Genomic DNA, 24371 nt, shown 5'->3' on the forward strand with positions numbered 1-24371 from the left:
TTGTGGCTAAGAGCAGGCCACTGCCAAAAATCAGATAATTATGGGGGTCAGGGTCCAACAGGCACCGCTCACTCGTTGGGAGGACATCCGCCTATGCAGTCTTCCGGGCCCAGAGTCTCAGGTCCTCCCACCGCTTGTGACAATGGGTGCTCCGCGGCGCATGGACCTACAGGGTCTGCATTTGCTGGGCAATGGCACATAAGATCCCCTTCTTCTGATGGGTGTTTACCTGCGTGGGTGACGCAGACAGAAGGAGAAGGTTATGTAGACTGACACCATACCAACAGCAGTGGACTATAAACATCAGCTGTCCAGACATCCAGTTGTGTATTCCTCACTGGGGCCTTCATCTGAGGAGGGCTGGCTGTCTCTGGGAACATCTCTGGGGTGGCAGTGGCAGGGGTACCTGTGTATGTAATGACAGCGAGTTAAATCGTGGAGGTTTGAATGGTTGTCTGTTTGTCGGATACATACAGTGGCTTGACTTGATTCCAGGCAATGACAATGACAGATCCAGCGCTGCTAATACAGTTTGTGGATAGTGGATTGAGACTTGTGTACCATGCTCCATAGGGGTTGTTGTGATTTAGGCTTGGTAACTTTGGCTCAGTGTGTGGTTCTGTTCCTGTGTGATGGTTCACATGACAGGTGTTACATATTAGCTGGTGGCTATTGTGACTTGGTAGATGTGAGTGGGAATGGCTCTAAATTGCAGCATGGTATCCAAGTGAGAGGAGGGTATGTGTGTATGCAAGGTTGTTTGTCCTGTTTGTGCCTGTTGCGCATGGAGTATACCTTCTTACTTTCAAGGCCATGATTAGTCCATTTCAGGGTAGTAGACCAGGATCAGTGACGCTTAGGATTGGTGACAGTGCTGTGTGTGGGTATGTTTAGCATTGTGTAGTGCCATTGCATTGCTGGCATTGTCATGTACTGGTCCCCAGTCAAAGCATCCAGTTGTAGCTAGTGCAATAGTCATACATGAAAGAGGTGTGATGTGAAGTGCACATTGCAGGTTTTGATGCAGATAGGCTAGTGTATTGTGGGAGTCGTAGTGATTGTAATTGGCTATGCTGTCTGTGAACTTGGCAGGGACTGTGTGGGCATTGGGAGAGGGTGGTGGTGTGCCATGCAGGAGAGGGGCATTAGGTGATAAGGTGGGAGGTGTAATGGGAGATGGGGTGAATTGGGGAGTGTTTGGGTGGTGAGGAAGCATCCTGGGCAGGACAAATTAGTGCCAGGGGAGTACCAGTTCCTCACCAGAGTCCAGTCCTCCAGTGATATCAGTCAGGCCCTCAGGATGCAGTATGTTCATGACCTTCTCCTCCCACAATGTGAGCTCTGGGGGAGGAGGTGAGGGCCCACCGCAAGTCTTGTGCACTGCTATCTGGTGTTGTGAAGCCATGGAAAACACCTTCCCCCCGTAGGTCGTTCCACCTCTTCCTGATGTCCTCCCTTGTGTGTGGATGGTTGACCACTGAGTTGACCCTGTCGAATATTTTTTTCCATAACTCCATTTTCCTGGCTATGGGTGTTTTCTGTACCTGTCCTCCAAAGAGTTGTGGCTCTACTCTGAGGATTTTATCAACCATGACCCTCAACTCATCATCAGTGAAGCATGGGTGCTTTTGACAGGACCTGGGGATTGTGTTGTGGGTGTGGGTGGGTGTTGTGTGTGTAGGGTGCTAGGTGGGGTGGTGTTTTTGGTTGTGAGTGCTGGTAGGTTGTGTTGTTGTGTGTAGTTGTGATGTGTATATGATGTCATTCGTGCAGTTTTGCAGTGGTGTGTGCAGTGTATATGTGTAACATTTGTGATTGTGCCTGCTTTTGTCTCTCTATATGTTGTTTTCTTCTCAAAGGATTGTGGGTTGTGTGTGGGGGATATATAGTGCAGTGAGTAGGTGTGTTTGGTGTGTGTATGTGTGTCAGGTGTGGGGTATTCGAACTATCCAATGTAGTGTTATGTTCTGATCGGAGTGTGTTCTGAGCATCGTGGTTCAGACCACCAATGATACTCCACCATGGAAGACCGCTGTGCTGATTTGTGGGTCGTAATATGGCGGGTGGTCTTTCCCGCCCTCCTGATTTCTGGCAGTGTCAGAATTTGTGGCTGCTTTCTGCAAGTCTTCAGTGTGTGACTCTTAATACGGCTGTCAGAGGACCACCAACATGGCGATCTTTTGGCGGCTCCCACCACGGCGTTCTTGCCAAAATACCACCAAAGTCATAATGAGGGCCTTAGTGACTTAGCCTAGCACTTGGTGATTTTTCTACTGTAGTTAGTCAGGCACCAAACCTCATCTCCAGTTGGGCTATTAATTCCAATAAGCACTGACTTCAAGTCACAGGCTTACATACTGATCAGCTTTCATTTGTTAAATCTAGTAATGGATTTAAATGTACACATGATAGACCTGTTAAACATACAGGAAGATCTTATGTCACTTCCTGTGAGGTCGTGGTTTGTAATGTCACTACCAGTGATGTCACTTGCTATGATGCCATGTGCAACGTCAAGCACTGTTATGTCACTTGCATACTGCCTAACTTGGTGAGTCCCTCCACTTCTTTTTTAGGACTTGTGCTCTCCATGCCTTGCCTCCTAGTCAGCCTTAACAGTCTCTACGTCTCAGAATTACAGTGTCTGATTCTGATAAGGTTAGAAAGCTTCCTCTTCTTCAGTGATTATTGCAATTAAGGCAATCAGGATCACCATTTAAACAGAGGACATTTTTCCAAAAATGTTTTGCTACATTTGGGGAATGGCAAAGGATTTAGACAACAGTGTCACAAATTCAGAGACATTCCAGGTTTCAGTTGTTCAAGTTAGTAAGAAAAACACAGATGCAGCGTGAGGGATGTATCAACATCAATTATTGTGTAAGAGGTAAGTCATAAATAACGAAATGCCACATGCATAAACAAAATTGTGGCATTCAAACATTTCCCTTTCAAAGAGAACGATGTCAACCTGCTACATATACACACATACCTCATGCTCCAGACTGACTGCACAGGTGTCACAACAGAGACCAGAGGACCTAAAATTGTGTTAAATGTAACAACAACTGGACAAGTCATGTATGTTTATAAAATAAACATAAATGTAACAAATGAATATTTCAAATTGTTACATAATAACAATAAAAATGTTCTAAACAAATCATGCATTCCTTTTAGCTTAAATACATGACTGACGCATGTGTGAAAGTGACAGAAATTTTGAAGGATGGTGTGATTGATAGTAAACATTACACTTCCATGGCAGTGTCATCTTAAGCATGTCCATCCAATGGTGACTTACGCTTTCATCAGAACCACAAATCACTAGCCACTGTGCATGCTCATGTCAAAAGAGTATAAAAGGTAATGTTTTAGAACAAATGTTCCCCATATTTCAGAAAGCATCCACTGTTGTCAACACCCTCAGTAGTAGTATTAAGGACCTCTGCATGAGGCCTTCCGGCAGGGACAAAAAAGCCTTTGACTTGGTTAGCGCCATGCACCCTGCCGACTCAAATACTACTAGTGAGGGTACTGAGAACATAAAACGTTAGCTTTTTTATGAGTATTCATATTCATTGTAGGTTCAGTTAAGACTGAAACATGTTGACCCATTATTCATAGTAGGGTTGAAAATGTATTTCCCCTCTATTTATAATATTGTTACTTGAGGGTTGTAATAAAGGCAGACGTAGCTCCATCAAGAGGTAATTTTAGTTTTTTTTTAACTCTATCCTTCATGTACACCACCACACACATAGAGTAAATATTCTCAAGATCTCCTCCCCCTTGGGTGAGTTGCAGCCCACAACCTAATAATTGGGTTATGGTATGAGGAGGAACCCTATGATGAAGCATGCCACCTAAGGGAGGGTGAGTGTTCTCGTCTTAACAAGAACAAGTGTTTTTAAGCCTGAAAGACAGATTTCTGGTTCAAGCCAGTATTATCTGGTGATTTGATTAGACATGACCACAAGTATTCTGTGTCTGTACAAGTACTGCAATATAAGGAGTTGATAATTGTTGGTCTTTAGTACTCTCTGACCCCCTTGTGTGTAAATAACCCACTTTTCCAATTCCTTACAATGCCTCTGCTCCATGGTAAGTATTAGAACACAGGGATGTCCTGTTGAAAATGGACTGTTTAGTTGTATGCCAATCTGAAAATCAGTTCTGCAAGGTTTCTCCGAAGGTTCGCATCTTCCAGAATTTTCTCTGCAATTTGGTGTGCCTCAAAGTCATCCTCATCATCTTCACCTTGAGGTGTTTCATCTTGTTCCGGCCCAGGCACTTTTCTGAATTCTAGAAATTGGAGGGACTAGGAGTAATGAAGGTCCAGCATGCACACTCTCATGTATGATGATCAATATTCATAGAGTATGCTGTTCCTATCCACAACCCACAATAAAAAATAAATATATTGTAAACATTCTCACCAACCAATTTTTGATTCAGGAACACTATTAGTGTTCGCCTGGGTTGTGGATAGGAACAGCATACTCTAGGAATATTGATTTTTTCTGAATTGCAATGTTGTGGAAGATGTAATACATCACTTTGACAGTGCTAACTCGTGAAGGCATCAAAATCTGCTTTTCATCAAATGAAACAGCAACATCAGTGTCATCAGTTTGTGATTGTGAATGGAGAACTTCAGTTCAGGCCTCAATGAGAAGGATGACTTCCCACAAAGTATTCTTTTAAAACTGTTTAATCCTCTTGTGTTTCCCTTCCAAACACACTAGATACATGTCTCCAGGCCATTGTGTATATGTATAGTTTTTAAAGTGCTCACATGTTTAATACTTTTACAAGAGGTAGGTGGATATTTCTTACACAACTGTTCCATTGATGTAATACTTAGAATGCTCTGACCAAGGTATATGCAGGGCCACTGGAGTTATGTGTCATGCATTAGGAGAGGTCCAAATGATGAGGCAGAGTTGGCTAATTTATGCTGCAATAAAATGTTAATTATGCAGCCTAATGGGGCACAATTAATAATAGCATTACTACATAACTTTGTCAGTTCTTTTCACATGTTAACACTGTCTGGGCAAAGGTCTTGCCTTATTAGTACCTGTTTAACATCCAAACACATTAATAAGCAACTAAAAGATGATCAGTCAACCTTTGCATATGTCCTTTCACTGTGCAGCAAAACATTTTGCTGCAACTTAAGTACCTTCTGATCCGTTTTGAGCTAGTTATTGTTTTCTATAATTTGCAGATTAAGCAGCAGATGATGGATTATGAGGTAAATGCAGCAAATCCATAACTATGCAGAAAACACCACAGCAGCAGAATCACATAATTCCAGTGGATCTGGCTATACACTATGGGGGTCATTCTGACCCTGGTGGTCACCGACCGCCAGGGCCAACCACCGCGGAAGCACCGCCAACAGGCTGGCGGTGCTTCCATGGGCATTCTGACCGCGGCGGTACAGCCGCGGTCAGAAACGGGAAACCGGCGGTGTCCCGCCGGTTTCCCGCTGCCCCAGGGAATCCTCCACGGCGGCGCTGCTTGCAGAGCCGCCATGGGGATTCCGACCCCCTTACCGCCATCCTGTTCCTGGCGGTTTTCACCGCCGGGAACAGGATGACGGTAACGGGTGTCGTGGGGCCCTGCAGGGGCCCCCTAACAGGGGTCCACATTGATTTTCAGTGTCTGCCAAGCAGACACTGAAAATCGCGACAGGTGCCACTGCACCCGTCGCACGCCTTCAACTCCGCCGGCTCCATTCGTAGCCGGCTTCCTCGTTGAAGGCGCTTTCCCGCTGGGCCGGCGGGCGGCCTTCTGGCGGTCGCCCGCCAGCCCAGCGGGAAAACCAGAATGGCCGCCGCGGTCATTTGACCGCAGTGCGGTCATTCGGCGGCTCCCGCCGGGCGTGCGGTTACCGCCGCCGGCGGGAGTCAGAATGACCCCCAAAGTATAATTACCATGTTGAATTATAGCAAAGAGTATGTTAAAGGCATCTTCGTGCCTATCAGTATGTGCAAGTTTAAAATTTATGAACAAGAAATGGTGTGCCTGGATTGTGTAGAAGACACATTTTCTAAAATTCTGTTAATTTTAATATAATGCAGTCTGTATTGTCGATGTGCCTATGCTTTTGTATAAGTGGAACTCTCTAATATGTCTCTTATTTTATTTGCACTGAAATCATTTGTGTTTTGTGGTCTGATGCATAGAGTCATTGACTAGTATGCATTCTCCTTGAATTTGTGAAAGCGTTTTTACTAATTAAAAAGTTAACATAATTAACTTGTAGGAGATACTGTGAAGGCCTCAGCCAAATTCTACGTAAACAAGGCTTTGCAAACTGAGGTCTCATGGAGATGTGTATTTAGCTTAAAACACTGGCAAATGCATGTTTTCCTTCCTTTTTTTTCTTGTTTGTTTTGCACTGAACAGTATTATGGTTGTAAGTGTATATCTTTTCATGATGCAAATTACTTCTTGAAACAGCACAATGAATAGGGGATGTGTTATGTTTAAATTCTCTTATCAATTTGACTTCCATAAAATATAAAAATGTTGTTAGAATGTTAGTTTAATCTTCATAAATCATTTATTTCTTAATAGGCTTGTCAATAGAAGCGTATGAGAACGCGAGTGATCTCATAAAGTAATGTACTGTACTTACCTTAACTTGTTTTGTCTTATAGAAAGAAGTGATGGGAAAGAGAGCTAGATTGATACCCGAGTTATGAATTGTAGAAAATGTGTATTTTATGTTTAAGATGTTCTTTGTTAGGCTCGCTAAAATGACAGCAGCTGTCCTATTCCCACGAAGGCATTGTTTTCCGATTGGTTCAGACGATGAGTTATCTTCACCAGTTGCCACAAATTGTTCCATTCTACTGATATGTATTTTGTACAAATGAATGTTCCTAGACTAGAGAGGCTGCTGCAGTTGGTGCTAAAGCTGCTCTTCTTCCTATACTTGCTTTCGAGCCCTTGGACTCAGATATATTCTGACTCAGACTATTGGTGATGCATCTCAGATTTATTCTGGGAGGAACTTTTGATTTTCTATTTGTGATTATGCTGCTCTAAGACTGTACTGGGTTTCTTAAACCTCTGTTTATGGAACGTTCTTCTACAGATTTATGCTTTCACCTCTCAGATTTATAGCTCTTTTTGGGCTCTACTGATACTTTTTAAGACTTTCTTTAGATTAGAATAGGGCTTAACATATGGAACATGCTTCATGCTTTGTTCTGTATTTCTTTTAATATTTATGTATTGAAAATCCAATGATTTACTAATAAATAATGTAATTACTCAAAAGACTTTTAATAAAGCTTTGAAAAATGCATCATCATCTCATTATTGTCTCCTATAAAATACAATGATCTTTGAAATGACAAGTTGTTGATTTGCAGTTCCTGATTCATTTCTACACACCTCAGAAGTTCACCCTCCTGGGTTCAGTGGGGTGTGGGAACTTCATGTTTCTGGAAAAGATGAATTATTAGAGATTGGAGTTCCCAATAGTTCCCCCTAACAAAGTTGGTAGCAGAGAGATGGTTTTAGGAGCTGCAGCAATTACAAAGTGTCCCGAGATGGATAAATGCCCATGTCCAATGCCCAAAGCCTGGATTTGAAGAATGACGGAGGACGGTTTTTGAAGCGGTTGCTGGTTCATGTTACAAGTTGCTGAATTTCCAGTCACTGGAATGAGTATAAATAGAGTAATGTGTCGAAATTGACTGTTGATTATTATAGTTTTGCTCAAAGAATCTGTATTATGAGGTATGCATAATGAATTTATTATGGAAGCTTATAAAATTGTGCTTACAGATTTGTGATGCTTATCTGCTTTTGCTAAAGAAGTTAAAAATGTTATTGGACTAAGAAGTAGTCCAAGATCCTGGAATAGATAATTAGGAGTTGATTCATGGTATTCTTGTTTGCCAATGACATGGTGTAGATCGTGAGATGTCATCTACTGCATCATTGTGATAGGGACAGTGATAATTGTACTAATATTGGTCAGTGTGTTGTGAAACCTAATGTGCAAAGGTGACACTACATTGATTAGATGATTCCCCACTTGTCAAGATTTTATTGGTATGCTTCAAACTATTAAGATGTAAAAACCTCAAAATTCTGGTTGTTCAGTTATCATTTAGTTTCATTATAAGAGACAGACAAAGATCATTATGTTATGCTCCTTGGTTTATTAGAATTGATGCTTATGTAAATGCGAAGAAATGGTAAAAGAGGGTGAGCCACTGTAAGGAGCGGGTTGTTGCATCATATTATGCAGCATTAATATTGGTCGATTGGTGTAAATGCTGTACTTTGGTCGAGCTACGTAAAGAGTCGTGCAGTGATTGGTGTTTGGTGTTCGGTATGGCACTGAGATTGGGAGAAGGGCTTACTGAAATCTGACATACACGGAACAGAATCAAAACATTGAAGCTTTGTATTTCGCTGTTTGCTTGCTGTTGAATTGAAATCGAAATCTTGACATTTTTCAAAGCTATTAGAAGTGTAATGAGAGGTGCTTTTCGAGAGGATAGAGAGGCAGCTTCTGAGGGTATGCCAGCGTACCATATGATGATAGAGAAAGGTTTACACACGTGTATGGCTTCGTCAATGGTGCAAGATCACTAAGAAAGAGGGTCCATTAAGCTTTCCTAGATGGAGTACAGTTAAATTGAGAATTATAGACAAATTACGAGAAACACCCTGTGAAATGAAGCTTCTGCCTAGATCAACTCAATTTGATGCAATAGGTGCATGGGAGAAGATGGTCTGTAACAGAGATAGAGAGAGGTACCAGGTTGAACAAAAAGGGCCATGAGAAATTACACTGATGCAATTTGGGATGATCAACAACAAAGATGGAGAAAGAATGTAATAGAGGGAGCTAGATTATAGACTGGAATTACAAATGAGAAAATTAGCAGGCAGGGAAACAATAAGAACCTAAAAGGAAAAAGTCAAGAGGAGAAAATTGAATAAAAGAATAAACAAAATCAGATACTGATACAGGTGTGAGAGATGATATTTTAGATGATTTGTTATCTTCTCGCCATCACCTTATGTGGGTCCTGGTACAAATACTGATTCAAGAACAACTACTAGTGTGACAGTGGCTACAGCTCTTGTTGATCAAAACGCATATCAAATCATCAAATTGAAAAATCATTAACAGTGACCCAGCCATTGTAGCGCAACCAATTGTAACACAAGCAATTGTTACGACTCGGTCGGCCCATCTCTAAAGGGCGCTGTAAGGGGACTATCGGAAGCCCGGGAATCACCTTGAACACTTATGCAGAGTCCCTTGCTGACTCCCGTTTGTTTCTCTTTTTGCCATGGTATGCTTTTGTAGTATTACATTTGCTTCCTGGGACTGCAAATCCCATAATGCACAGCCTGGTAGTCAGGAAAGCCTGGATTCTGTTTTACATTGTTTTCTATGGGAGAAGTCCAGCTGCTCCTTTTCACCGGATCCTCTCCTCCAGGACTTGCGAGTGTCTGAAGCTACACACACCTGAGACCTCTCCCGTGCAGCCCAGTCATGTGATTCCACTTGGGGTTTTCTGCAGCTTGGAACTGCTTATAAGCAGCCCTTTCCTCAAGATCCTTCGTCGTGCATTGGAGTTCGATTCCTTTGTGTTACAGACCCCTATTCGGATGGTGTTCCAGTCTTGTTCCTGTTCCTATTCTTGTTCTGTTCCAGCTTGAACCTGTTTCCTGTTTCTCTGGCCTGCTCCTGATTGTTCCAGCCAGAGTCTGCTCCCTATCTCTTACACTTGAACCTGTTTGTTTCTTTCAGAGCCTGCTCCCTGTTTTTCTATCCTGCTTCTGCCTTGTTTCAGCCTGAACCTGCTCTCCGTTTCCCAGTCCTGTTTACTGCTTATTCCTACTCCTTGTATTCCAGCCCTTCCTTGCTTGTTCCAGCCAGAGCCTGCTCTCTGTTTCCCATTCCTGTCTCTGTGTGTTCCAGCCACAAGTTTGTACCCTGTTTCCAGTCCTAGTCCTGCCTTTGCTTCAGCCTGAGCATGTTCCCAGTTCCTGCCTCTGCCTCTTAGTTTGTTCCTTTTGTTTCTGTTTCCTCTCGGTATTTGTGTCTGGTAAGTGTCCTATCAGTCTTCACCAGTGTATGAGTGTCCTTCCTTGTACTGGGGTTGGCTGCTGGTTTCTAGGAGGCAATTCCAGTCCCCATCCTTGTCTAGTGTTATACGTTGTCTTTCGTGCCTAACAGTGACAGTGTGCTATTGCTGTTTTTCCAGGAATTGCCACTGTGTTTCCAGCTGGACCCACAAGAGCTTGTCTTGTGTATGTAAGTACTATCCTTGTTTGTGCTCTAGGGTCCAGAGACAGAATCATTTCTGCTGCCTCCTTTCTATGGGGCTGGGGGGAGTGACTATCTGTAAGAGCAAACTGCAAAGAGGCATTGACATTCCCTTTCACTCATGGAGGTTCTGCGCCCTATCCTGTGTACAACCCTAGTGTGTTTGTCCATTAGTAATCCATTTCCCGTTTGTTCACAAAAGGGTTGCTCTGCTTTTACTTTCCTGTTTCCCTGTCCATGGCTGTCCTTTCCCGTGTATGCCTTTAGCTGCTCCTCTGCCCCAGTACACTGCCTCTTTGGGATATTCTGTGACCTCATGGGGTGTCCCAACCAGAGTCCTGATCAGACCCACCCAAAAATGTGAGTGACAATTGTAGCTCAGCCTGTTACAGCTCAACCTGTGATAGCACAGCCAGTTGTATGTCAGAACGCCGCCTGCCGAAACAACGAGTGCCTGAACAACGAGGTCGGAACACCGACCTCGTTGTTACCACTAATGCCTTTACCACAAATGCCTTAACAACGATATTTCGTTGTAAAGGCATTCCTGGTAAAGGCATTAGTAATAGGCACCCATTGATCCTGCATGCGTCACCCCGACCCCCCAACCCCACCCCAAAAACAAAAAAAACACCCGCCCCCCAACCCCACCCCAAAACCTAAAACCCCTGACCCCCCCACCTGCCCCAAAACCTAAAACGCCCCGCCCCAAAACCTAAAACCCCGACCCCCCAACCCCGCCCCAAAACCTAAAACTCCCGCCCCCAACCCCACCCCAAAACCTAAAACCCCCCGACACCCCGACCCCCGCCCCAAAACCTAAAACCCCGCCCCCAACCCCTGCCCCAAAACCTAAAACCACTGACTCCCCACCCCAAAACCTAAAACACCCCGCCCCCCAACCCCTGCCCCAAAACCTAAAACCCCGACCCCCCACCCCGCCCCAAAACCTAAAACGCCCCTCCAACCCCGCCCCAAAACCTAAAATGCCCCAACCCCTCACCCCGCTCCGAAACCTAAAACCCCCGACCCCGTGCCCAAAACCTAAAACGCCCGGCCCCCAACCCCACCCCAAAACCTAAACCCCCCGACTCCCCACCCCCACCCCAAAACCTAAAACGCCCCACCCCCCACCCCACCCCAAAACCTAAAACCACCCGACCCCCCACCCCAAAACCTAAAACGCCCCGCCCCCAACCCTGCCCCAAAACCTAAACCCCCCTGACCCCCACCCCCGCCCCAAAACCTAAAACGCCCCATCCCCCAACCCTGCCCCAAAACCTAAAACTCCCCCGACCTCCCACCCCGCCCCAAAACCTAAAACGACCCCCCACCCCACCCCAAAACCTAAAACGCCCCGCCCCCCAACCCCACCCCAAAACCTAAAACCCCCCGACCCTCCACCCCGCCCCAAAACCTAAAACCCCGCCCCCCCCCACTTACCTGAGTCGTCACCTCATCATCCGCGTCGTCCTCCTCAGCCGACTCCCTTGTTTGTGCCTTAACCAGGCATGTTCGTTGTTCAGGACATGCGTAGTTTAGGCACAAAATAACAAAGTAGTGATTAAAGAAAGCGTTGTTCCGCTTTCGTTAACCAGGACTTCGTTATTAAAGAGTCGGCGTAGAGGACGTTTCCCAGCACAGCCTGTTGTGACAGAGCCTGCTGCTCAACCCGTTGTATCAAACAATGTGCTTGTTCAAGTTGAACCAATACAATCAGTGGTGCCTACAGATGCGACTGCTTCCATTGTGACTGTACCAGTATCTGTTACAAGGGTTGTAACTGCACAACCGTAACTGTAAGTGTATGTCTATTATCCGAAGTACAAATGCTCAAGGAGCCACGGAAAGAGCAAGAGTAACCAGATTTATTTTGACACCACAAAATTCTCAGATTGTTGTATGGACACCATCACAGACTACAGTATTTAGGCACTTATGAAAGGGGGGAGAATTGTCTTTATGCCACAACTAGTGCACAGTGGGACAAATCTGATTGAAGGTGGTATTATAGCACCAGAATTAGAGGAAGCTGCCCAAGGGAATGGCAAGAACGAGAGCACAGAGTGTGCAGGTACCAGTCAAGGTACAGAAAGGGAGAAACCCCTAAACATTACAAGACTAAAAGTAGAATTAGGAGGAATATATAGAAGGTGTTTGCATTTGGATCATGTGAATCAGTGTCAAGAAAAATTATTAATTTATTTGTGCTAAGAAATTACAAGACGAGCTGCAGCTATACATAATAGATTGACTGAATTGTTGGCAAATAAATATGATGTAGATATTTCAAAAAGCGCCCCATTCCAGAAAGGGTTCAGGACAAATGTAGATGATGAATCAATTGAAATGATGCGTTCCTCAGGAATGCGATTGCACATCATTGAATTGATGAGATGTGTTTGTAGACAGAGTGATTTTGAGAAATTAGAGAGCAACTGGACAAAGTAACATAAAAAGAAAAAGACATCAAAAGAGGCAGATAAGTTAAAGAAAAAGCCACCTCTAAAGACCCTAGATGATGAGAAAGCTTTGGCTTTTCCATTTAGGGAAACACCAGGTGGAGGGTATGTCCGTTTGCCTTGCAGTAGAGGAGATCTTACATCCTTTACGCACAATTTTCCCAAGTTGAGAGAAAATACTATGGAATGGTACACACAAGTCAAAAGGTTTGCTAAGATATCAAAGGTGTTGTGGATTGATTTGAATACCTTCTTTGACATTGTGGTCCCAAATGATTTGTGGTCTTAGTGTAAGATTTCTGTCTATTGGCCAGATACGGAATCACCAAGAGATTCTCGCACTGGTGCGCCATCACCAACTGTAATGGAGAAATGCAATGAGGTGATTACTTTCTTGAAAGGCAGAGTCCCTCCAAAGGACTTTGATTATGTCAGGATTAAGAGGATCCAGCAAGATGTGAAAGAGTTTGTGCATGAATATTATGAAAAGTTGTTGAAAGCATTTCAGCAGCATACAGGTCAAATGCATCTTGAGCCGAATGTAATGGGATTTTTCATTTCACAGTTTGTTCTTGGTTTTAGACTTGAGATAAGTCAGCATATAAAGCAGAATGGGATTTGTTTCCAACAAAGTTGTTGGATGAGATTCAGAAATATGCTAAGTATTGTTGTCATGAACAGGGGATGAAACAGAAAAAGCTCAAGCAAAAGTTCATGTTGACCCAGACGAAGATGGATTAGAGAGGTTTTCAGAATCAATCGTTTGCAGGAAATGGTGGTGCAATGCAAGGTGTTGGCTTTCTAAATGGTACGCTAGGTATTCAAGGTGGCATGGTTACTTTATAAGGTAGCAGTTGAGGCGTTCCAATTAATCTGTATACAGGAGTTGATGGGGCAACGTTGGAGAAAATGACTCCATGTCATCTTTGCAACAAGGTGGGCCATTAGAAAAGCAAGTGTACACTTAATCCAAACAGGATAAACAATAATCAGACACAGGGAAATCAAATGTAAGTGCAAAATGTGCCTCTACAGCACATGCTGGGGCCAGTACAAAGCCAAATTCAAATGAGACAGTCCCACAAGCCCCTATAGTTCAACAGAATGTGGGTGATTTAGAATTTAACCACAATCAGATGCCCCAAGTAAATAATAATGCTAAATCAAAAATCGGAATGGAATCAACAGTTTTCAATGTTTGATAATGAGAGCTTGGACTCAGACACTTCACAATGACGGTGACTGAGATGGGAGGCAGATTGCATGCTTGCGCAATCTAAGTGGTAGACCAGAGTGGATCATTTGTAGGAGGTGAGATAAATGGCCACCAACTATCATTTCTTATTGACACAGAAGCTACACATTCCACTGTTAGAACAGTGGAAGCCCCAGACCTACCCCTCTTAGGAAAGAAGATCCAAGTTGTAGGTGTCTCAAATAAACAGATTACCAATCCAGTTTCAAAAGAATTATCTGTGAAAATAGGTTTCTTTGAAACAAATCACCAGTTTGTTTTATGTGACCTGTTAGTCTTTTAGGACTCAACCTATTCTGCAACTAAAATTGCACAATTTATTACAATCCAAATGCAGTAGAATTACAAACCCATGATGACAATGTTGAATTCAAATTAGCAAAACAAGATGCAATAGGGCTTTACCAATTGATAACCGTAAAGGAATAGCCCACAGATTTAAAAGAAACTGTAAACCCAGAACTATGCTATTTCACAGGAAAGGATATTGGACTAATAAAAGGTGTAGAGCCAGTCTGAATAAGTGAAACCTAACACCATTTTTCTAAGAACATCACCATGTCACATGACCCAAGAAATAATAGCAGGAATAACACCAACGATTGAGGATATGCTACAGAAAGGAATTCTGAGAAAAATAATCAAGATTTCATGCAACTAACTGATAATGGGATTACAAAACCCCAATGGAAAATGTAGGATTATACAGGATTTACGAACAGTAAATTATATTTCTTATCAAATTCGGTGCGCAGCAGAATGGTTCACTGTACTGGATCTTTGTCAGGCTTTCTTCTTGATTCCTTAACATGAGGATAGCCTGTTCTTATTTTCATTTGTGTTTTGAGAGGTTTAAGCAGGGTGTCAAGTCCCACAAGAGTATACTGAGAGACGTTCATTTTTAATCTGATTTTAAAGAAAAATCTAGAGACGTTGAACATTCCATGTAACGTGGTCATTGTGCAGCACATTGATGACCTACTTGTGGCATCAAGCACAAGAGAAGCTTGCAAACAAGACACCATTGCTTTGTTATGACATCTGACTGAAAATGGATATTAAGGGCCTGATTACAACTTTGGAGGAGGTGTTAATCCGTCCCAAATGTGACGGATATACCACCAGCCGTATTACGAGTTCCATAGGATATAATGGACTCGTAATACGGCTGGTGGTATATCCGTCACTTTACCGTCACTTTTGGGACGGATTAACACCTCCTCCAAAGTTGTAATCAGGCCCTAAGTGTCCCTGAGTAAATTGCCGTACTGTCAAAAAGAAGTTTAATGTTTTGGACATGTCTTTGAAAAAGGAATGAGAAAGTGTGAGGCCATTCTATGAATGGGTCCTCTGAAAATGCAAGGAGAGGTCAGAATATTTTTGGGAATGGTTGGCTGCTGTAGAAAATGGATATCCAATGTTTCCTTGGTGGTAAAGCCTTTACTGAGGCTGACACACAGAGATGTGCCTGATCCATTTCCATTGGACGACGAATACATGAAAGCTTTTATAGACTGAGAGAAAGTCTCTGTTATGTTCCAGCACTGGATATGCCTGAATATACCAAGAGCATTACATTGTTTTGCAGTGAGACTGAGGGCTGCACTTGCTCAGTGCTTACCCAGTTAGACAGAGATGCAAGAAAGCCTGTAGCCCACTTTTCAAATATTTTTGATCCTGTCGCTGAAGGACTGTCTAGTTGTCTAGTTGTCTAAAATCAATAGCAGTTGTGAATGCTAGCTTGGAGAGGTGTGATAGCATAGTGATGGGACATCCTCAAACTGTTATGATGCCTCATTTGGTTGAGGTTTTGCTTACCAGAGCCACAAACCAGTATATGACAAATTCAAGCCTTGCTAAGTATGAGCAGCAGATGTTTGCATCTTATAACATGACCCTCAAAAGATGCCAAGTTTTGAATCCAAGCACACTGCTCCCATTACTAAAAATGAAATATCAGATAGATTTGAGCATGACTGTCTTGATGTCACGGATTTATGCACCAAGCCAAGACCTAATATAAAAGATGACCCTTTAATAATAATTCCTGATTATATCCTTTTCATGGATGGCTCATGTTTAAGAACAAATTATGGTTCCCTGAGAGCAGCTTATGCTTTCTGTACAATTCAAGAAATTGTAGCATCTTCATGGCTTCAAGGAGTTTTCTCATCACATGCTGCAGAACGAATTGCTCTTAATAGAGCATGCAGTTTGACAGCCCAGATGAGATTGACTATTTTTACAAATAGTCAATATGGCTTTGGTGTGGTTCATGACTTTGGTCAGTTATGGTCACCAAGAGGTTTCATTACCACATCAGGCTCCCCAATTATAAATGGTGAGCATTTGAGAAAATTGTTAGAGGCTTTGCAGTTCCTCACTGAAATTGCTGTTGTAAAATGTGCAGCCCTCGACGGTGACAATGGTTAAGTTACAGTCGGCAATAGATAAGCAGACAAAGTGGCACACTATTGTGCAATTGTGGCCTCTACATTTAATGGAACATTCATAGATGAATCTCAAGAAGACACTGTCTTTTCAATAATGATGTCTATAGCTGAAAAATGGGAAGAACTGAAAACATTGCAGGAAAATGTTACAGAAGCAGAACAGCAGGGTTGGATCAGAGCAGTATGTGGAAAGGATGCTAATGACATTTGGATTTCAGCAAATTGAAGACTAGTGATACCAGACAGTTTTTTGTCGCCCATGACAGAACATTTTCACAGCCCACAAATCTAGGTAAAAACGTGATGGTTTGGCCATGTTGGTAAAATTGGTTTAATCCCAGATTTAGGGCTCACGCAGAAGAATTGTATCACCATTTTGTAACAGGCTAACAAATGAATGTAGGAAAAGAAACACCAGTCACACTGAGTCATGTTGGGAGATCAGGTGGTCCCTTCAACAGTATGCAGATGACTTTTTATCAAGATGCCTGTTTGTAATGGGCTGAGATATGTCCTGGTTAAGGGAATTAGTGCAGAGATACAGTATACCAGTTTCTCTGGAGTCAGAGCGAGGGACTCACTGTTCAGCATTAAAAGTGGAGCAGAAGTTAGACCGTAGCTAGCGCCCTGAGGCTTCTGGCATTGTGGAACAAATAAATGGCACCATCAAGTCCCAATTGGCAAACGTCTGTGCATCCACTTCATTAAAATGGCCTGATGCTTTGCCTTTGGTATTGATGAGTCTTCAAAGGACATATGACAGGAAGACAGGTTTATCCCCATATCAGTTTCTCTTGGGGAGAGCCATGAGACTAGCTGCTGTACCTGCAAATGCACTTGTGAACATAACAGATGACATGGTACTGAATTACTGCAAAGGACTAGCTGGTATAGTGTGTTCTGTCTCTCGACAAGTCAAAGCTGTCACCGCACCATGATCCCAGCCCCTGTGGCTGAGTGCTGATAAAGAAGTATGTGAGAAAGTCCTGTCTGGAACCAAGGTGGAAAGGCCCGTACCAGGTGATTTTAATCACGACCACTGCTCTTAAATGTGCTGGAGTACCAAACCAGGTGATTGCTTTGCATACACTGAGAACCAGAGATTCAAATGAAGAAATTGTGTTCTGTGAGCCAGAACCAAGAGCACTGGTGAATGTAGTACTGCAAATTGTACAAGTCCCACAAGTTCATGGTGTACAAGAAGAAGAAGAAGAAGGGGTTGAAGAACTGCAGATGACAAGTGAAGAAATCCAATTGTTGGATATCTCACAAACTGGCATTGGAACTCGTGGTGTAAAAAATGAAGAAGCAAGTGGGAGGAGGAGAGCCACCTTTCCACAACTGTGCCCGGAGGCGCATGAAGCTTGTGGACTGCTGCAGTGGTACGGAACGCACTGAATCGAACTGGGGGAGCCTGAAACTCCAATCCCCAGCATCACCTGTGGCAGGAGGAGGGCCTCCTTTCCACAACTGTGGCCGAGGCACATAAAGCTCACAGACTGCTCCATTGGAGCAAGGACACACTGAATCTAATGGGGTGAGCCTGCAACTCAAATCCCCAGCATCACCTGCGGCAGGATAAGGACTGCCTTTCCACACCAGGAGAGGCTTAAAGCTCACAGACTGCTCCCATGGCGCAGGATGTGCGTGGGGTTCGCCCCCCGGCGCGTGTCTGGGCACAAACCGGGCCAAGAGCGGGTCGGTCTGCGCCCATCCACACCTGGTTGTTGCTGGGCTGGGCCCTGTCTCTTGGTTTTGCCTTTTATGGCCCCTAAGTTATAGAACCTTTGCTGTTGTTAACCCTGTATCTATATTAGTGTAATGGGCAAAAGGAAGGTGAGTGCGTCTGCTAGCTCTAAATAAATGAAACCTATGGTCTCCATAGCATCATTTCTTACTACGGCTGTGTCCACATTAAATACCGAAATTAGATTGGTTGAAAAGAGACTGGGGGCTGCGAGGTAGTTTTTTGTTCCCTTTTCTCAGTTCTTGTCAAAGGTTAGCACTCAATCAGTTTCGGAAGGAGCGGAGACTCCTTAGAGGTTATCAGGGAAAGGAACAAGCACGAGCAGAGATGGTGATCTGATTATCAATGACAAACATTTGCATTTGGTTGATATTGTCTCCTAATAAAGCCAGCCCCCCAGAACCAAGGTGTGATCAAAAAGAAAGGCTTCAAATCCGATGGACCTGAGCAGGCTACCCCCAGATGCGTAAGACACATGTAGTAGGTTAGAGGCAGTTGGGAGATTTAACAGGACCCCAGCATTTGGAGGGCAATTGTCTGGACAGAGCTTCTGCTGAGGCTATCTTAGCGAAAGCACTCAAACCTTTGGTGGATATATTGAACAGTACTGACTTCTCCATAAAACATCTTTGCAAGTCCACAAAATCTAATACATTACCTATTCAAAATGTGTATTTCTTGGGTCTGCCATTAGACTGTCACATGGCTGAACAAAAAAGGGATAATCAATTTAGATCTATAGGCCACACTCAGTCAACAGCTACTGCCTTGGATCGGGCAGACAATATTGTTAAGATTTCTGAGAAGCCTGTAACTGCATCCCCAGGAAATTACCAGAGACTGCCAGGCTTTGGGGGGAGGGGTTGCAGAGTTCTGAGCCTGATTGCTATCCCAAGGGAAGAAACTCACAAGTTTTGCAAATCTCCCACCACAATGCACCTATTATGTAATTGTTAAAAAAAAGTCCCTGCATTATCTAATACAACTCTGGAGCAGGAGTACCAACTGAAAAACGAGGTGGTTTTGTAGTTGAAAAACTCAGTGGGGGGAGCAAATACAGAATTTCTTTGGAATGGAATCATTTGAGTGAGGAGTGTACAGTGGGTAGGCCACAGTAAGAAACGACTCCCTGGTGATTGCATGGTAGTAAATTTCAGAAACCCTTATCAGGTAGCATGGATATTAAGCCAGTTTGGGACCCCGCAGGACTATGATTCTAATATTCAGATTGTTAATTTGGGATACTTTTAGCAGCCCAGTCAAGCTGAGTATAGTCGGCTGGGGGAAACGCACATTTATTTTGTCCCTACTCAGAATCGTTATGGCCCTTTGGTGCGCCCTTTTCAAAGAGATAGATTGAGAAGGGCGGAAGGACGTGCTTTTCGCCCCAGTCAACTTGGCATCCTTGAGCTATGCCCCCAGTGTTGAAAGGGATGGGCTTAATTGTAGTTCCCCATATAGTGGTTATATTATTAGTGTGGGAGCTCTGATAAACAAGGGTTAGACTTTGCCACACAATATGTGGAGGATAGAGGGATTTCTCCTCATCCTTGGCAGATACTATTCTGGAATGTGGCCGGTATCTGGGTGGAAATATGTTAACAGTATCTGGCTTGCTCTGATAAAAAAATAAGCAGGTAGTCTTCCTACAGGAAACATGGGCTAACATAAATGTTTATAGTAATGGTTTCAAATCAATCACAACTTTGGCAAAACAGACGCCTGCAGGATGAAGTACTGGGGGGGGGGTCTGCTGACTTTGAGTAAAATCTCTTCTGGCTCTAAAGTGATGAAATATAGAACTGATTCCCCTTACTACTAATTATTGGTGTTATCCTTGAAGGGTAGTCCGATAATGCTACTAGTTAATTTTTAGCATAATACGTTTCTGCGATCTAATGTTGAGATTATTCACTCCCTAGGTAAGGCTACTGAGGAGATGGTATGTTTTATGGATAAGGATTACATGATTGTGATTGGGCAGGGATTTTAATGTCTCCTTCTGTGCTGTAGGGAATGACAAGGTCTGTGGGGTATTTTGAGAGGATGGCAGTAATCACTCTAACTTTACTCATAATCCATGTGGGGATAAGTTAAATAATCTTATAAGGATATATGATTTAGTACTGACAAGTGATTTTTCAATTAATTATACTACTCTGGATATAACCTTTACTGGGAGGAGTCGTGGCTCAGTTATCCATCATATAATGATGTCAAAGTCACGACTGCATAAAATGGGTGCCTTTAAGGTAATCCTCAGTGGTCTAAGTGATCAAAACCCACTGGTCATAATATTTGAGAATTAATCTAAAAAAGGAAGCTTGCAGAGAGCAGGATGGTTATCGAATATCATAGGAATAAAGGTAGTCAGTAAAAATCTGACAAATTGAAGCCTGTTTAAATACTGAATCACCCCCAGCCCAGGTCTTGGGTGCTTTTGCAGATATCTGTGAAGGTGTATCTAAATCTTCCAATTCAATCTGATCGTACTAAACCAGTAAAGTGGTTTGACAAAAGATGTACATATGCTCATGCTAATCTTATATGGGTGTTCAAGGCCACTCCAAGGAATCAGACAGAAGTTATTAGGTGTGGAGCCCAGTATAAGAAGGCAATCTCATTAATGAAAAAGATGATCAGAAAAGAGGCATGGGAGAAACTAGTGGTTGCTCAGCTATAAATGATGGGGCTCAATTTGGAAAGTAGTCAATACTTCCTTTTTTAGCCCTTACTCAAACAAGGGAGTTGAGGTCCAGATCCCAGAGCATAGTTGGATTACTCAATTTACAAAGATTTATTCATGTAATACGGATGAGTGCGAAAACATTGTGTCAGACTGTTTTGATAATATTAATAGTGAGGAAGTGGATATACATTTGAGTGATGTGATATTGGCAATTAATTGCTCACCTTTCAATAAGGCCCTCGGTCCAGATGGTGTCCCAAATTAATTTTTAAAGAACGATTTAGATATATGGGTGCCAATTTTGGTTACTGTTTTTGGAGCTGCTTTTAAGCACTGCCCCCCTTTAACATGGTCGAAAGCCACTATTGTTTCAATTTTCAGAAAAGGCAACTGGAATGACCCGGCGTGCTATCGCCCTATTTCGTTGATTGATGGTACCACAAAAAGTTTTGGGAGAATCCTTTTAGATCACCTGTAAGCATGGGCTTTTGACAATAATATTATTTCAGAGTCACAGTATAGTTTTCAGAAGGTGGTGGGGACAGTTGATCAATATCTAAATCTCCATTTGCTCAGAGAAAAGTATGTGGGGGCTAAACAAGGGTGTTATATCTGGCATATATGAATTTAACTGCAGCCCTTGATAATGTTATTAGAAGTAAATTATGGGAAATGCTGATTAAGAAAGAAGCAAACCCTAAGATAGTAGATCTGCTGGTGCAACTTCATAGTAATGTGGAAGCTAAAATCAGATACGGGCAAGAGGAAGAATATACTTGTTTCTTTAAGGTTGAGAAAGGGGTCAGGCAAGGGTGTTTTAAGATTGATGGCCTACCACAACTGGTTCTAATATATGCCGATGATTGTGTCCTTGTGGCCAGAACCAGGAGGAGCCTTTAAAAAATGCTAAATAAATTTGTGTAGTTCATGACGGCGCTGGGTTTGACCACCAACAAAGCAAAATCTTATACTATGGTCTGTGGCCGCCCAAGAAGTAGAGTGCCTTGTTTCTATATCGAAGGCATCTGTCTGAACTGTGTGAATACTTCCACATATTTAGGGATTCCCTTTGATAATGAGGGCAGATGGAATCACATTAGAGAAATAAAGACCATGCAATACAATCAGGCGGTGGTAGCGTTGTGCAAATGTATTACTACATTGGGTTGTGCCCCATCAAAGCCTGTCACCATTATTTATAAGGCAAGGCCTACATCAATTGCTAGACATGGTGCTAGGGTCTGGGATATAGGAGTGCCCCATATTTGGAAATAAGTATAAACTAATTTTTGAAAAACTTACTTTCACTTCTTGCAAGTGTACTTGTAATTATTCTGCATGAGGAACTGGGACACCCTTTTATGGAGGTTTAGAATGAGTTAGCCCCCTTCTCTCTCTGGATGTCTGTTTGGATTAGACCCAAAGCAGCCCTTACTCAGTCATTGCTCACTGAGAGTATGAGATTGGACGGGTGCAGAGGTGCTCGTGGGTTATGTATGTTAAGGAAACCCTGGGAAGACCTATTTCTTAATCCTAGGTCCATAACTAAACAGTATACTACAGTGGTCAAAAATGAATTGTATAGAAAAATGGTTGATGATTGATGGGGGACTTGGGGAAAGGTATGGTGGCAGCTTATCTTCCTCTTTGTACTATGCTGAAAATTTAACCCTATCTGCTAGTTGTCCCATGACACCATACAATTTTTTTGATGAGGTTTCGTCTGGGGCTGGCTCACTTTGTGGTGGCTTACCGGTCAATAGTATATTGCTCCAGGGATTTAATACCCTGCCCATGGAACGCTCATTCGGAGCAATCACACATGCACATGTTTTTATTTTGTAAACTATACAAAGAGCAAAGAAGGGCTTTTTTAATCCAAATTCTTAGGTTATTAAATATTAGGGTATGCAAGGAAGCAATCTTTTATCTGCAGTTATTACAATCCGATGCAGTGTGCATTGCTATTTACCGTTTTATTGCTTCAGCGATAAAAGAGAGGAAAAAGGTGGAGAACTGACTGATAAATGTATGAAACGTCTTGTTGAATATTTGCACAGTCCACAATATTTGTTTAAAATCATCAGACTCATTGAAGAATTTTAATAGATATAATAGCTGTTTTTAATGGTTTTAAACTTTTCAAATTTTTCTCTGATAATTTATTTATCTGGATTTTTTTCTCTATTAGTTTATGTAATGCTTTATATATGCTCTTTTATGGATGTTTATTAAAGATCCCAATAAAAATTATGACTGACTGACTGATTTAAAAACTGAGAGTATTGTCAAAAGAATAAAGAAGATTTACTTAGTCTCAAAGTCGCAGTAGAAAAGTAGGGATAACATTTTAGAAGAGCACGGTGTAGGGTTAAGGAAGACTGTATGAAGATAGCAGTAAAGAAAGATGCAAGAAACTAACTAAATTAAGAGAAGAGAAAAAGAAAAATAAAGACTGTGTTATAAATTAAATACACTAATTTACTGTTACACTTATTGTTCTGAAAGATCTGACTTTAGACAAACATATGTGTTCTAACCAGAAATAGATGCAAGATAATTTTAGGCATTACATTGTTATTGATATTCTTATTAGATATAGCAATAATATTATTAATACACTTTACACCAGAGACAGAGAAACCTGTATGCTCATTCACTAACACAACATCTAGGCATGATATAGATGAGGATGGGTTAAAAGCCCCGTTTGTAGATTATTTGAAAGAAGATTAATCAACTAACGTTTATTCTAGATCAATCCAAGAACATACACAAACTATTGATGTAAAGGACTGTTATGTTTGAACACTTACCTTCATCGGCTGATGAGGAGGTGGCATACTATCACACTCTTCTTTCCTATGCTACATCATGCAGTAGTTTTCTTAGCTTAGTTTATAGACAACGACAATTTGAATTCTATTGCTCTAACTTTGACATGATTCTTTCAAAAGTACCTTGATGAAAAACATGAATTTACACCCACAGACAAAATAAATGGGCACAACATGGTATTATTTCAGACCTTTTCTTATTATAGATACTCTTAAGGCTTAGGAAAACAATCGAACTTGCTTCATGAATGCATTAGAGAAAAATGTTATCATGATGTTTGAGGAGAAAAGAAGAGATTTTGATTGTACTGCTAACAAAAATTAAGATGTTTTGAAGAATAAATGGAGAAAAGAAGAAGAGTATACAGAATGTGTCTATTCCAAGACTAAAGCTAGAGAAGAGACACAAGGGGAAAGTGTGTGTATATTAAAAATAAGAATTTGAGGTGGTAGAAAAAAGCTTGAAGAAACACTACTTTGTTTTGAACTATCCGGCAACATGGCAAATGTTGCAGGAAGACGAGTCAACAATACCTAAAGTCTATTTTATCTGCAGAGAGAATGCCTATTTCAGATTGTCTGTTGTCTGGGAGGTAATTTGCTACTT

The sequence above is a fragment of the Pleurodeles waltl genome, chromosome 2_2 (genome assembly GCF_031143425.1).
Source record: "Pleurodeles waltl isolate 20211129_DDA chromosome 2_2, aPleWal1.hap1.20221129, whole genome shotgun sequence".
Lineage (NCBI taxonomy): Eukaryota > Metazoa > Chordata > Amphibia > Caudata > Salamandridae > Pleurodeles > Pleurodeles waltl.